The sequence below is a fragment of the Topomyia yanbarensis genome, chromosome 2 (assembly GCF_030247195.1).
Source record: "Topomyia yanbarensis strain Yona2022 chromosome 2, ASM3024719v1, whole genome shotgun sequence".
NCBI classification, from domain to species: Eukaryota; Metazoa; Arthropoda; class Insecta; order Diptera; family Culicidae; genus Topomyia; species Topomyia yanbarensis.
This window is the reverse complement of record NC_080671.1, coordinates 8,483,647-8,498,813: the sequence shown is the minus strand read 5'-3', so window position 1 is coordinate 8,498,813 and position 15,167 is coordinate 8,483,647. Positions and strand designations below refer to the sequence as shown.

The 15,167-nt window shown below is 37.6% G+C and overlaps 1 protein-coding gene across 6 annotated transcripts in view; it reads left to right on the top strand.

Moving 5' to 3' along the window:
* The first annotated feature begins 2,709 nt into the window (after positions 1 to 2,709).
* Positions 2,710 to 15,167, top strand: part of LOC131678917 (glucosamine-6-phosphate isomerase) — a 32,236-nt gene continuing 19,778 nt past the window's right edge. For 3 of the 6 annotated variants that reach the window (XR_009303758.1, XM_058959356.1, XM_058959355.1), the window contains exon 1: positions 2,751 to 2,963. The gene's annotated coding sequence lies outside the window, so the exon portion shown is untranslated. Of the gene's footprint in view, positions 2,964 to 4,598; positions 4,743 to 6,657; positions 7,102 to 15,167 lie in introns of those variants that run through there. The other 3 variants (XM_058959352.1, XM_058959354.1, XM_058959353.1) reach the window with 3 other exon arrangements.

Sequence of the window (15,167 nt, the reverse complement as noted above, 5' to 3'; positions counted from 1 at the left end):
GCCACATGGTACAAAAAATGCGTCAGATGTTCTGATAGTTTATATTAAAATATGTTGTTACACTAACGTTATCTGTATAACGGTTCGCGTGGTCCAGGAGCAAGCACTAAATCTTCAATACCACACAGTGCCAAAAATCTTACATAATTAGTTACTTTAAGTACCATTAAGTACCATCACAGAGAACAGACATATAAGCTGGAACAAACTTTCCCGAAAAACCACATGCGTGCGTCACCATTGTATCCAAGTTTGCACACAAGTCCCGTAAAGCGATTGCTGGCCTATCGAAGTGCCGGCTAGTGGCAAGTTGCTACTTGCTGTTGTCATTTCAAAGCGACAGTTTTATTTCTTACACAAGTTGAAAACTTTACTTATATGTTAGTTCTCAGTGGTACCATCAAGTACATTAAGTACCGCAAAGATTTAAAAAATGTACGCGTCAAATTCATTGTACTTTAATTACTGAAATGATTTTAAGTACAGCGCCTTTCGTACTTTAAAAACGCACAATATTTTTATTACCGTCAAACTAATACTTTAAGTACGTACACATTGGCATTAATTACTTTAAGTACCTTATTAAGTACAACAGAATTATTTTCAAATACTTTCATTACTTACTTTAAAATACGTTGGTATTTTCAATACTACGCAATCAAACCTGCTAGTGCTTGCCCCTCGCGCGTGGTAGTCTTCGCCGATAAAACAACAGTACGCGAAATCCAAAGTGTATCGACGTTGTACTAAATACGCTACAACTTAACTTTCTTTTATTTATGTTAAAATTCGATTTTCCAGCTTTTTATTACCTTTTGTATGCACCATTTCACAAAACTGTCCACTAAAAGCAAAAAAAGGAAAGAATACATGCATTTTCAATGAATTCTGCGGAATTCTGAATTTTATTTTGATGCATATTACCACTACAGTCGTGATTCGCTGGTTGGGCCACACCCTCTGTCCAACTAACGAATTTGATTCGCTAGTTGGAGCGAAAACGCATCTGCTCACATCTCTAATTATTGTCAGTTTGATTGTTAAAGTGAATTTGACACAAGATTTTGACATTCATATGCTGAGTCATTGGAATAGCCAGCCTTTTTGCATCCTCGAAGCTTTTTGAGATAATTGTGAGTGCTGCCATGTTAGATTGTGCAAAGAATGACATCTCGTTCGATCAGCATGGATTTATGCCAGGAAGATCAGACAACAAACTTGCTGAGTTGCACGTGCACAGGCGATATTTATCGCAAAACTAATTCACGGGGAGATTGACGCTCCAGAGATACTTTCGGAAGTAGATTTTCGTATACCAAATCGATTACTGCGAAACGGAACCCCTGCTTCAATACAGATTCCATAGAACCGTATTTGGATACAACCAACCGATTGCTGCATGTATTCGCGCATTTACCGACGTGGAAGAGCTCTTCTAATTTGGTGAACCGTCCAGACGCTTTACCGACAAAATTAGACGATCTGCTGTGTTTTGATATTATTTTTTAATGTGAAGATTTGGGTGTACTAGGACTTAAGATGAATTGTAGTTATTATTATTGTATGTGTTTGTGATTTTAAAAGATGCTGCTTTTTGCGCCCGTCTGAGAATGGCATGAAAGGTGTCCTCAGACTCAGACTCAGATGGGCTTTTTCTCATCCTGACTGTCCATGTAGACTCTGACTTATGTCCGTTGGACATAATAAAGAAATAAATAAAATATTTTTAAAAAAATATTTTTTCGTCATTAAAACACAGAAAAAAGATCTAAGGGTATGTACAGTAAGGTTTAAGCTTCAATGTAGTGCATTTAACTTTTAGAAAAAAGCAACAACCTATGATTTATAGCCAAAAAATAAAACACGTATCGATTTGCAAAGGTCTCCCCTACAGCGATTTTTTTTTTCGAGATGCTCTTGGTGATTCGCCTTCACTCGCAGAATTTTTATTATTTTACAATGACAATGAACATGTAGAAGAACATTGTTCAACTGTTCCTTTATAATATGAATGAAATAACTGACACTATCGTCAACAAAATTAAAATATTTAAAACGGTTTAACGAACGCACTAATTTAAGGTTGGACAGAGAATGGACAAAAATCGAAAACGAAAAAAGCAGTTTTTTCCACATCGTGTGTAAGATCTTCATAAAACTCAATCAGCTTATGTAGAATGTTGTTACAGAACTGCTGATTGATTATTATGACACGGTGTGGAAAAAACTGCTTTTTCGTTTTCGATTTTTGCCCATTATCTGTCCAACCTTAATTCCCTTGAACAAAAGCACTGTTTTTGAGCGACTTAGTGGAATGTTATATTTTACCGATGTCTTCCGTTTTAATTCCACTATGATACACTATGACATCATAGTGGAATTCAAACGAAAGACATTGGTAAAAGTGCTTTATTCCCTGCTGTATGGAAGGCGTGTTTCCAATGAAACCTAATATAATTTATAAAACCATGCTGCCTGACAACACTGCCTGACGCACCAACACTTTCAATCACGAAATGGTAACGCATTTTGCTACAATATCCCAGTAAAGTTCAGCCGGAAATGAACTGGAATTCTGGCTGGTTCCAGTTCGTATTCCGGCTCCAGTGCAACAACCGATTCTAACTAGAATCGGTTGTGTCACTAGAGCCGGAATACGAACTGGAACCAGCCAGAATTCCGGTTCATTTCCGGCTGAGCTTAACTGGGATGTTGGTAGCTCATTCTGTCATCTCTTTATTTACTAACACTCGGTCGGTGGTTGAGAGATAGCTGCAGTCCCCGGTACAGGTAGCTGTTTTTCGGGGAAATCTGCTGGTTTTACCTGTAGAATTAGGACAAATCTAAATAATACTGTTTACTTTTAGTGGTGTTTAGTAAGTGTGCTTTGGATTCCTGTCCGTCGGCCGTAGAACGAACCACCTTGATTTACACATCCCCTGTTGCAATCAGTGCACTAATTGGTGAGTAAAGAATCTGATTCACTAACTTTCCTTGGCCTGATATATTTTGTAATTTTATTAGCGTTAACGAGAACCTGGTAGTGAAAACTGTTTTTTCAGGTCAAGGCAAATATACTAACCAGCTATTGTCACAAATAAAAATTCATATACAAAAATACGCTATCCAGCATTACGAAGTTAAATAAAAACTTAACTATTCTTGGTTTAACGTTGACAGTTATACTCATAATCTATCAAGTATATCTTTTTATTGTGTATGATTTTCAACTAAGTTTTCATTGATCACGCTGTAGTCATTGGGAAGATTTGTCGACACAAAGCCGAAAGGTTCATGTATGTCGCTGGTTAGATTTAGTCATAAATGATTAGATTATAGAATTACCCTTAAGGTGAAACTTCTGGTTCTACGATAAAGAATGTAATTCGCCGATTATTTAAGACAGTCGTATATTCGAGTTAGTTCGCAGCTTCAAGGTTATTCCGCATAGGTTGTCAAGTCTTGAAACAGTATGCGAACATTCTGTAAAAGTATTGAAATGTAAAGTATTTGCTTTTTAACAGAATCCAGCTGTGTATCAGATCAGTTTCGTGCTAATTGATAAGAGTCATTGTACCCGAAAGGATGGATGATGGTTTGGAAGCAAGTATATTCAGTGCTGATAAAGCAGTCGATTGTAAATGCATACAATGGGCAATCATATGGGTTCAAAATTGATACTCAGAAAACAAACGAAAACACTATATGATTCCTTTGTCGATAAGGAACAATGATTTGTCGATTTGTGTAGAAAGAAATTTCAGCACTTCAATTTAACTGTTCTAATGAAAACATAATTCTAGCTTATGCTAAAGTATATTATCCTGAAAAAGTCAATTTGTTGTTTTTCAACGGTATCTTTGATACAACAAAAATTAAAAATGTGAAAAAATAACCTTGTCAAATAACCAAGCTGAATAAAAAAACAGTATTCTAACTTGGGTTTAATTGGACTTTTTTTACACAACATGAGACGAGCATCCTGCAATTCGAAAGTGTTATTAGACGAACAGCAAAAACAATAAAAAGTTGATTGATTAATAATTTTATCTATTGACCCAGTCTTTCAGCCACAATATTTCAATCCTGCACAGAAAACAAATACTTGATGGTGATAAGAGCTTTACGCTTCGGTGCCTCCATTGTAAATGCAGAAAGAACTATCAAGTTATGGGACTGCCCAGTTGGAATTTCGGTCATGTTCTGATGAACTTATTCCCCTTTGTTCTATACCCCAACTGTGATAGTGATAAGAGTCAGCCTGTTATCACTAATGACAATGCATTACAGATTCGACTTGCATGAAACTTGTTAACGCCAAAGCATTCACCACAAATCGATGCATTTTTCGGCTGCCCAGTGCATTGGCCTTTCCATTTGGCAAATTTGTCTTGGTGCAGATGTAAAATCCGGTTTTTAAAATTTTGATAATCTGCTTCGCTCTCTCTCGCACACCTCTTAGTCATTTTCTGGGTCATCAGCGTACAAACACTGATAAAAATTTGCGTCGGCTTTCGACTCCCAGTAAACACAGTCACACACAGAGATACAGATTAGCTACTTTCGGTGGTGGCATAAAATTTGTAGCTGCAAGCCTTGTGGTACGCAGTACGCAAGCAAGTGTCCGTCGGTTCGGTTTCGCGCACATCGGTGGTGAAGTTGTTTTTGGAGTATATTGTCAGTGTTAATTCGTTTTTGCAAACTATTTGGCTGAGCCGGAATTCAGGAGCAGTGTTAAAGAGGTTTGTGTGATTTGCTTTGTTGAAGTTATTTCGAAGGGGTGGATCGATGATCTGGCGTTTAACAATTCTTGAATTATAAGGAACTTGGAATAAGAAATAAAAATGACACAACGTTATCGAGTTTTAAAACATCTTATTTGTGAAAGGGGCGAAAGAGGGATTTAAGTTTTACAGAACCTCAACGATTTCAGCTTACCTCCACAAGGGTTAATTTATTTTTCATATTACATATTCTACTGATTTTAATATGTGGCATGTTCTTTCGAGAAGATGTCCCCATCCTAAAAGATTCTCGGCCTAAATTTACTTCCCCTTTTCACTTGGTCGTTTCTATTAAACTTTTCTCGAGTGTTCATTCCAAAAATTTTAGAAATAATAGTAATATAAATTTACGAAAAAATCATGCGTTTCAGTATCTTTGCAGACTAACTTAACACAAAGAGTTTTTATCGACCTTCAATAAGCGGTGACCCTCAATTGCAGTTAGGCTGCCTGCCAGGATGAAACCAAATTGTCTAGGCGTACTGGTGTAATTTTCTCCAACACTCAGGAAAGCACTGCAACCGACCGATGTGAATTGTGATCGGAAGCTGGTTATCCCGGTGTTTGAACACCAATCACTGTTATTTATCTACAGTCCAGCGGAACATGTAATCCTAGAAATCCACCATTTCCAACATCAAATTATGATCTCGTCAATTTTGGTCTTGAACTGCAAATGTTGGGAAATCCTAGATGATGCATTTACATATGCACCGCGAGAGATTTGGTTTTATAATTGGTACGATCGACATGACATTAATAATACAGAGCTTCCAAAATAAATAACTTATGGAAATCTAGAGTAAGCTTTATATTTGATCAATCTGCCACTCTCGGCATTCTTTTTTCGATACGCTCTTCCCTTTGAGATAGACCCTTTCGGGAACACTCGGTAGAATTGTATTTTTTGAAGAAGGCTACATTGTTTGATAAACATTTTACCAAACGGGCTGCGCACCGAATAGGGTAATAAAGTTATTCGTGTCACGTTTTGTCGCTGCCGCGTTGTAAGCATTTTTTTTATGTAATTAAATGAAAGTGGTCCGCACCGTACCCAAGTGATACAGTGGAAGTTTATGAATTGTGTTCTGGCTCGCGCTGTTCGCGTTGTCTACTCTCCAGTTACAAATAGTCGGTTTCATTGTTCTATTAAAAAAATTCGAACGCTATGAAACTGGAGATTGTCAATATTGAAAGTATTTAACTGCTTCATTGAGATCAGATTTCATGCTGATTTCGACTCATATTTTTGGCATGATAATCGAATGGATTATACGTTAGGTTCTAAATGATAATGAATATGGGTAGGGTAGCGTGGTGTTTTTTCTTGACCGCCACCAGGACGTAACGTTTCAAAGGCAATGACGTAGTCTCAGAACATACACCCTCCATTCCGCTCAAGGCTTTTTATGCATATTTCCAGTGTGCTAGTCTATGTTGCAGACACCCTTCCAAATACAGATATTTGCATGACTTCACAAGAAGTCGAGCTCACGAGCTCGAAATCATTCAATATCGTTACAAAGTACCAAATCTTTGCAATTCATGGCAAAAATGTAAACGAAAAACGGTGCGACGGACACCGCTGCGTCAAAAGCAAAGCATTGGAAAAGTAATTGCGAGCCACCGTAATCGCGCGAATGGCATTGACCTACATATTTCGCACATTTTGAGTTTGTATATGTATCGACGATGCGACGGCTTTGAAGTTAGTTTCATCATATCATTCGTCACCCTGTGTCAGTCAACAACAATAATTTTTATTTATTTTAGATTTATTCGTTTTATCTCTTGCATGTATAAAATCAAAACAATACTCGTACGGGATTCATTTGTAGTGCTGATGATTACGAACCGAGGTAGGCCTAATTCACAGAATCTAGCGATTAGGATGCTGACTAACATGATGACCTACAATGAGTTCGGACCACAAAACCAAAATAAAAGTCACTGAACGATAAGGAGTGGTAGTAACCCAACTAACATTTGGTTGTGTTTGTTTGTGTTTACGCTGGAATTGAGTCGAAGGTTTGCGCGACCAAACTGATCATAGTCAGTTACCTCGTATAGTCAGCGTTGATCCAGCCAGCAGTAGGCACCTGTTGAACGTTTGGTTTAAGCACGTCTCAGTGTCTCTAGTGTGTGATAAATATGACATTGTTTGTTCAAGTGCGACGATTGTTTTGATTGATTCCTGCTATCTACCACTAGCGTGATAAGAGGCTAATTTTAAATTCTATCAACTGGATTCGAGAAGGTGATATACGTGATTGATCAACAAGGCAACCAGGCAATAATATTTTATTCGTTCAACTAGGTAAGAATAGAGTGAGAGTTAAAATTATGTACTTTACGCATTGATGGACAAATGCAGAAAAAATACGAAGTTTAAGACTATTAACTATTTCAACACTATATAAATTTAGAACAACGGTGACTCAATACTACTGGGTAGTGATTGTAAAAGGTCGAGATGATCTAGGTGGAAGAAGAGATGTCTTTGGATTGGTTGTGTGCCTTGTCTTTATGAAGGACACCTGAAACAACGGGAATGTTTTCCCAACACTTTGCTTACCACAGCGAGGCCGTGGACTTTATATCTCACCTAATGTTCCTTGGGCTGTGGTCCTGCTTCCGTGGTTGGGTTTTCTTTCTTAGAAGGACGTCTGGAGTTTTAGAACTTTGAAACTTAATTTATTCAGAAAATATTTACAAAAGTTATCTTAAAGCTACATGTTGCCCGCGCGATTCATATATCGCTACGGGAAAATTTGTCCCTTAGTCCTTAAGTTTTTCCCTATTCTCCTGAGATACGGTGTAGATTTCCTATGGCCTTAGAAGGGCGCAATTCCTATTTGTTTACTTATATATTTGGCCCTGCCTCTTCAAGACTGACGTATTTAACCACAATACGGATTCCTGCTATTCAATCCTAGTCCAGTCCCGCAAGGGCTCACAAAATATGCGGTTACATTTGTACCGCTTTCTAAGATTTTATTACTATCATAACCGCAGAGTAAGTGAGAAGGAAAAACCAAAGCTAGCTAATCGGACTGCGTATGGTACGCTTATGTATATTAGGCGCGGGAGGTTGGTAAATAGACAGTGATCCCTTTTTCTGTGTTCTTTTCATTTCATTTTCGGGTTTTTAAGATCAACATCAACCTTCCCTACGCGTAGCAGTGATGCATTTCTTATGCACTGCTGACATTGTATAATTAACTCATTTGCGCGGCAACAACACCAGAAACTTGAGTGTAATAATTATTGAGGTATAACGAGCCCTGACCTGGTGTCTTATATTTATAGATTTTTTAAGGATATTTTGTTTTGGATTGCATCGAATTACACCAAATTTGTTGAAGTGAATTAGGGGGTTCAATAATAGAATTTCACCAAATTAATATCATAGATGCGCTTGAGGAAATTTTTGTTTTTCCGCATACAATTCATTTTTTAAATACTTCACTGAAGCACCAAGCAATAATAATCGATCGAATATTAGTCTTTTTATACACAATTTTTATTCGCTTTACCTAGGGTCTCGAGATCTCACCACATATATTGTCTCATGCTAATTTGATCGCTGTCCTAAGCTTTATGACTATCCCGCACAGTTTTGTATAGACATCGCCAATCACCATGCCCCAAACACTTTCAATCGTTATAAGAAAAAAGAATCTTCGCAGTGTATTGCTCGAGAACACAAATTTTTATCTTATTTTTATTTTTTTACGTTCAAGCACCGACTAACAGACATAACACTATGAGGGAATTCCCTAAAAAAATATCTATCCAACAATTTTCCTAGAACACTAGCTCCACCTTTTATTCACGGTCCCAAACACTCATTTACTGGTGGGTTATCCCTCAGGTTTGGGAACAATTTTTCAGTAGTAGTATATCCCCCATATGCTTGTTCATATGTCAGTTCATATCAAATGTGACCACAGTCCCAACTAGAAACATATTTAAAATGACCGTTAAAGCGGGTGAAGCTTTGTTTTTGAGTGTTATGTCTGTTAGTCTGTGGTTCAAGTACCTGAAAGAAAGAACTTCTTTTGACAAAAGCATATAAATCTTGTACACCCAGGTTTTTTACGCGGTTTTTTGCGCGGTTTTTTACGCGGATTTTCCAATTAAAGCGGTTTTTTCTCACGCGGATTTTCCAATTAACGCGGTTTTTGCAAAAATAGTCCTTTTGAATGCCTTTTTACTTTTTTCTGAAAAAAAATTTCTAAGTCCTTTTAAATGCAAAGAACTTAGAAGAATTTTGGCAGTTTTTATTTTGCGCGGATTTCACAATTAACACGGTTTTTGACGTCATTTTGAAATCCTTCGGCTTCCGGTTTAGCGAAGTTCGCGATAACTCACCCGAGTAGAATTTTACAATATCATTTACCCTACAAACAATCATAAAACAATAAATATTATAGTTATTATTGTTTCAACATTGTTCGATGCCAAGTTCTCACTGTAGATTTACAATAAAATTTCATGTAACAATAAATTTCATTGTTCAGCAAAAACTGATACAGTGCATTCACATTAAATTTTACTGTTTCCGAGAAAAAAATGCATGGAGAAAAATTGATTTTTTTAATGTTAAGATACATAACCACCCTCCTTTTTCACTGTAAAAGTCTATTTTACATTGAAATTTACTGTAAAAACGTTAAAGTTTATTGTTTTTGTATTGTAGCATAACACTAAAACTTACTGTAAATTGTTGTAAAATTACTGTACTGTCACAGTGAAAATCATGGTTTTGTTACTGTGCATTTCTATTCGGGCAATCATTATGGATATTTTTGGAATGGTCTTGAGGAGTAGGTGCCAGAAATTGATTTTTGACGCCATTTTGAAATCAAAGATGGCGACTTCTGGTTTAGCGCAATTCGCTATTACGTAATCAATATGGGTATTTTCAGAATGGTCTTCAAGAGTAGGTGCCAGAAATTGATTTATGACGCCATTTTGAAATCAAAGATGGCGACTTCCGGTTTAGCGAAATTCGCTATAACCCAATCAATATGGGTATTTTCAGAATGGTTTTCAAGAGTAGGTGCCAGAAATTGATTTTTGACGCCATTTTGAAATCAAAGATGGTGACTTCCGGTTTAGCGCAATTCGCTATAGCCCAATCAATATTGGTATTTTCGGAATGGTCTTCAAGAGTAGGTGCCAGAAATTGATCTTTGACGCCTTTTTGAAATAAAAAATGGCGAATTCCGGTTTAGCGAAATTCGCTATAACCCAATTATTATGGGTATTTTCGGAATGGTATTGACAAGTAGGTGCTAGAAATTTATGTTTGATGCCATTTTGAAATTCAGTATGGCGACATTCGGTTTAGCGGAAATTCCCTACGACCCATGCAATATGGGTATTGTCGGAATGGTCTTGAAGAGTAGGTACCAGAAATTAATGTTTGGCGCCATTTTGATATCCAAGGTGGCGACTTCCGGTTTAGCGAAATTCGATGTAACTCAATCAATATGGGTATTTTCGGAATGGTCTTGACGAGTAGTAGACAAAGATCGATGTTTGACGCCATTTTGAATTCCAAGATGGCGACTTCAGGGTTAGCCACATTCACTATAACCCAGTCAATATGAGTGTTTTTGGAATGATCTTAACGAGTTTGTTACGACGAGCAGTAGTTGAATCAGATTGTGAGCGGCTAAACTTCTTTCAGCAGCTATTTTCACACGGTATTGTGTAGGTCAGCTAAAGCACATTTATTTATTTTATATCGTTTCTGTTGATTTTACATGTATTTACTTACAACATTTTAGTGCTCGATATAATTCTGATTCCTAACTCGGTAACTTCATTTGTCATCGGCAAAACCGGATCGTATATAGGATTATAGCAATTATAATAATTTTCTAAATAAACTTTAGGTATACTCTGTTGCGGTTGATTTCAACATGTTTTCCGTCCCTAGTCTTCTATTCTTCTACCGTTTATTGTTCTTGAATCAGTCAAATAGCAATCTATACCCATTATAGCCCCTACCAAGAATAGATGGGCTAATTCTGTCGCAACATTCTCCCCCCCCCCCGTAACACGAGCAATTCGGATGAAGTGTTTCCCTTATATACTTGCGATAGAACTAGCTAAGTTTGGGTTTTATTTGGTCAATTATTGCAAACCATCTGGCCGAAGATGCTCCAACCAAGCTTACATTTCGAGGCGATCGGTTCATCAAAGTTTCCCATTCGTATTTCACTAGGTGTTATTAAATGCGAATGGCGCAGTCCAATTAGTATACGAGGTTTAGCATGATCATAACTTTCGACATCAATATCTTGCAAGTGGGTATACTTCAAACATAGTTTTTCAACATTAACGCTTTGTGCTGGGATTTCTAATTGTCTAATTGTTCGAACTTCAAATAACGAAAACCTCTTCCTTTTGTCTACTCCAGATATTTGCAGGTTTATAATCTTTGAACCAATTTCCTTCGATCTTGTACCATTTATCCAACGAAGTTCGTTTCTCTTGTTTGCTCCTTCGATATCCAATTCTTTAGCTAAATTACTTTCTATTGACGTACAGTCCGATCCTTCGTCGATGAATGCTAGAGTTTTCAAGCTTTTAGATGCTCCGTATAATGTGACAGGAACATACTTGAGGGTGGCGGAAGCATTGGAAAAACATCCTCCAGACATTGAAGGGTAGTTTGTTTGTGTTGAATCCAACATTGGATGGTGCTTGAGGCGACATCCATTAACGTTGCAATATTGTGCTGTCTTACACGGCCACGGAAGGTGCCGGTTCAAACAAGATGAGCAAAGTTGGAGACCGTTTACTATTTCCCAGCGTTGAGCCACTGTTGCGGAATTGAACTCCGCACAGTTGTGGGCACGATGGTTTTGTCCCTCGCATATGTTACAAATGTTGCGTTTCTCCTTGCGACTCATGGTGGATGGAGCCTGACACTCGTCCGTTTTGTACCTTCTACAACTATCATTATTGCTTTGCTCCGAATCGGACTTTCCAATTATCACTATCGAACTCACTTCACATGCAGCTTCTACTATCTCTGACATGAAATCGCTAAATGTGAATAAAGTGATGTATCGAATTCGTCGTTTGTGGACGGCCCATTGCAGCTTGAAGTGAGCTGGTAATTTATCCACGATTTCTTGCAGTAGGCACGGGTTATTTAAATTAGTGTTACCAAATTGAAATGAGAGCAAATTAAGGACATCCCTGCCAAATGTTATGCCAGTTATGTCACTTGACCCAGACTTCTGAAAAAACAGTCGGAATTCTGGCTAATGTTCCAGCGGTTGAACTGGGATGTTGAATCTTAATCGAGACAAATTAGAATGATGTAGTGCCAATACCAAACGAATATACCTTTTTGGCCAAACTTCATATTGAGCTATCCAACAAATTTTGGTTACTTGTGCGTAAAACAATTTTGATTGCCATGAGTCGCAGAGACCCAAGCAACACTTGCAACAAGTAATGGCCGCGGTTTGTTGCATAACCATATACTTTTGCTGGTGCGCTTTTTCAGTTGTTAAATCAGTTGAATAATGGTTTATGTAGGCTTCTTTCCCACAAGTTAAGTTGTAGAAACTGCTAATCAACAAGCGGTGCTGCTCGGGGAGTATGCATTAACAAAAAAAAATCGCTGGAAGGAATTGATTCTCTTGGAATAAAGTTGATCTGAATAATTTAATACAGGGTGATTAATCATGACGGTTTTTTTTTAATCTAGTAAAAAATTAAAAAATTGAGTAAATCGCGAATTGTTTATTTGTCAATCGAAAGAACATTTTTGTCATTGAAAACAATTTCTTTTAAATGTTGACAATGTTGGCGCTTCAGTTAGTCCATTCGACTGGTCGAATTATTGATGACGGATTCGAATATTTCAAGTGGTATCTGGCCAATTACTCGAGTAATGTTGGTTTCCAATGCATGGGGATGTCATCGCCGCTATGTTTTCTTCACTGCGTGGTGGATGTGGTCGATTTGTTCGCTAATCATTCAATAACAAGAACTACAACGCTTACTTTTTGGTTGTATGGCGAATAGTTGAGTCAGTTGGCCGATGATGTCGACCATATTATGGTCGGAGTTCACTAAACACATTTCTCACAGATCGCTGATTTTCGAAATATAGTTGAATAATTTGAAGATGGTGAGCTAGTGTAAGTCGTTCCATTATTAAATGGCAAACAATACTAAACTACAATAGCATGACAGTTTGCGTTAACTACTAGAAAATGCCCTGTTAAAAAACTTCGTGTTTGACCACCCTGTGTATGCCAAGGTTTGAGACTAAAATTAAGGACATTTGAAGTAAAATAAGGACGCTTTCCAAAAACCTCGAAAATAAGAACATGTCCTTTAAAATAAGGACGGTTTGTAACCCTATTTAAATGATCCTGCTGTTCCGCTGCGATCATATGGTCAGTGAGATTTTTCACAGCAAGTCCAAAAACAATTAATGAGTTCAAATCTTCTTCTTTTGGCGGGCATAACTGTCGTACTTTAGTTAGAAGTGTAGCTATCAACAGTTCTGGCCTGCCATATAGCATGCGCAATGTGTCAATCACCTGCGGAACCCTCTCCGGAAGCAAAAGTCTGCTGCTCACAGCTTCTCGTGCAGCGCCTCGCAGACATCGCTGCAATCTAATTAGGTTTTCAACATTATTGCATCCACATGCCTCGGACGAATTATTGAAGCTACTTATAAATATTGGCCAGTCTTCTGGCTTTCCAGTAAACACAGGGAGATCTGCTGGGATCGACTGACGAGCAAACATTTTCCGAATGTCCATATCAGCCAATTGCTCACTGCTGTTATCTGGCAGCAGAGATTGTCCAGTCGGAACTTTAGCAACGGGGATCTTTTTACCTAGACTCTGTTTTGATCTGCCTTCCAAACTGTTCATATCTCCTTTCAACGCAACGCAAATGTTCTTGCAAGACACGATACTTTTTGTTCATTATTTTCCTCTCCATTTCAAATTCTTCCTCAAGCCGCTGTAGATCCAAAATTATCTGTGCAGTTCGTTGTTGTAGTTGGTCCATCTACTTGTCTTCGTCAATGGAAGTTGATTGTGCGAAACAAGTATCACACTGCCAAGCTTGACTAGGTATCGAACTCGTTGCACCTTTACATGATGTGTGTTATCGTATTTTGCATTTTGCACAAACCAATCTATCATCATTTCCCACTGGGAATAAGCACTTTCCACAGTTTTCTTCCATCATTTGATTAATGATCACACACAATCCTTAGAGATAGTGATCGAGATTTAGTTAAAAAATTCCTTAGAATGTTACGACGAGCAGTAGTTGAATCAGAATGTGAGCGGCTAAACTTCTTTCAGCAGCTATTTTCACACGGTATTGTGTAGGTCAGCTAAAGCTGGAAACATTTAGCCCCTACCAAGAATAGATGGGCTAATTCTGTCGCAACAGAGTTGGTGCCAAAAATTGATTTTTGACGCCATTTTTAAATCCTAGATGGCGATTTCCAATTTCGCGAAATTCGCTATAACCCAATCAATATTGGTATTTTTGGAAGTTGAAGTTGTAGTACAAATAGTTTTAATTAAACAGTAGAATTTGCTTAAATTTAAGCAATATGTTTAATTTGAATTAATTCAAACCCCCAACTCACACCACATACGTCTCTTTCTTCTCTCTCTCTCTTCCATTCTCACTGCACTTTCCTGGATGAACACATAAAAATATTTTGCATTGTGCTGGTTTATGATTAGATCTTATATTTATATTAAGATGATTGCCCAAATTTTTCATGCGGGAATTTCGGGTAAACCGGAAGTCGCCATCTAGAATTTTAAAATGACGTCAACCGTTTGTCTGCTACTCGTCAAAACCATTCCGAGAATACTCTTGTTGATTGAGTTGTAGCGAATATCGCTAAGCCGGAAGTTGCCATTTAGATTTTGAAAATGGCGCCAAAAATCAATTTTCATGGAAAGCCTTGCGGGAAGGTGTAGATTTATTTATTTCTGGCACCTACTCGTCAAGACCATTCCGAAAACACCCATATTGATTGGGTTACAGCGAATTTCGCTAAACCGGAAGTCGCCATCTTGGATTTCAAAATGGCGTCAACAATCAATTTCTGGTACCTACTCTTCAATACCATTCCGAAAATACCCATATTGTTGGGGTGTAGGCCATAAGGAGTCTTCCATCTTTCCGAAAATTTTCTAAGTCTTTTGCATTCAAAAGGACTTAGAATATTTTTTGCAAAAGCCGTGTTAATTGCGAGATCCGCGCAAAAAAAACTTCCAAAAATATTCTTTAAGTTTAAGTCCTTTGCTGAGAGTTTTTTTACGCGGATTTTCCAATTAACGCGGTTTTTTCCGCGAATTTTCC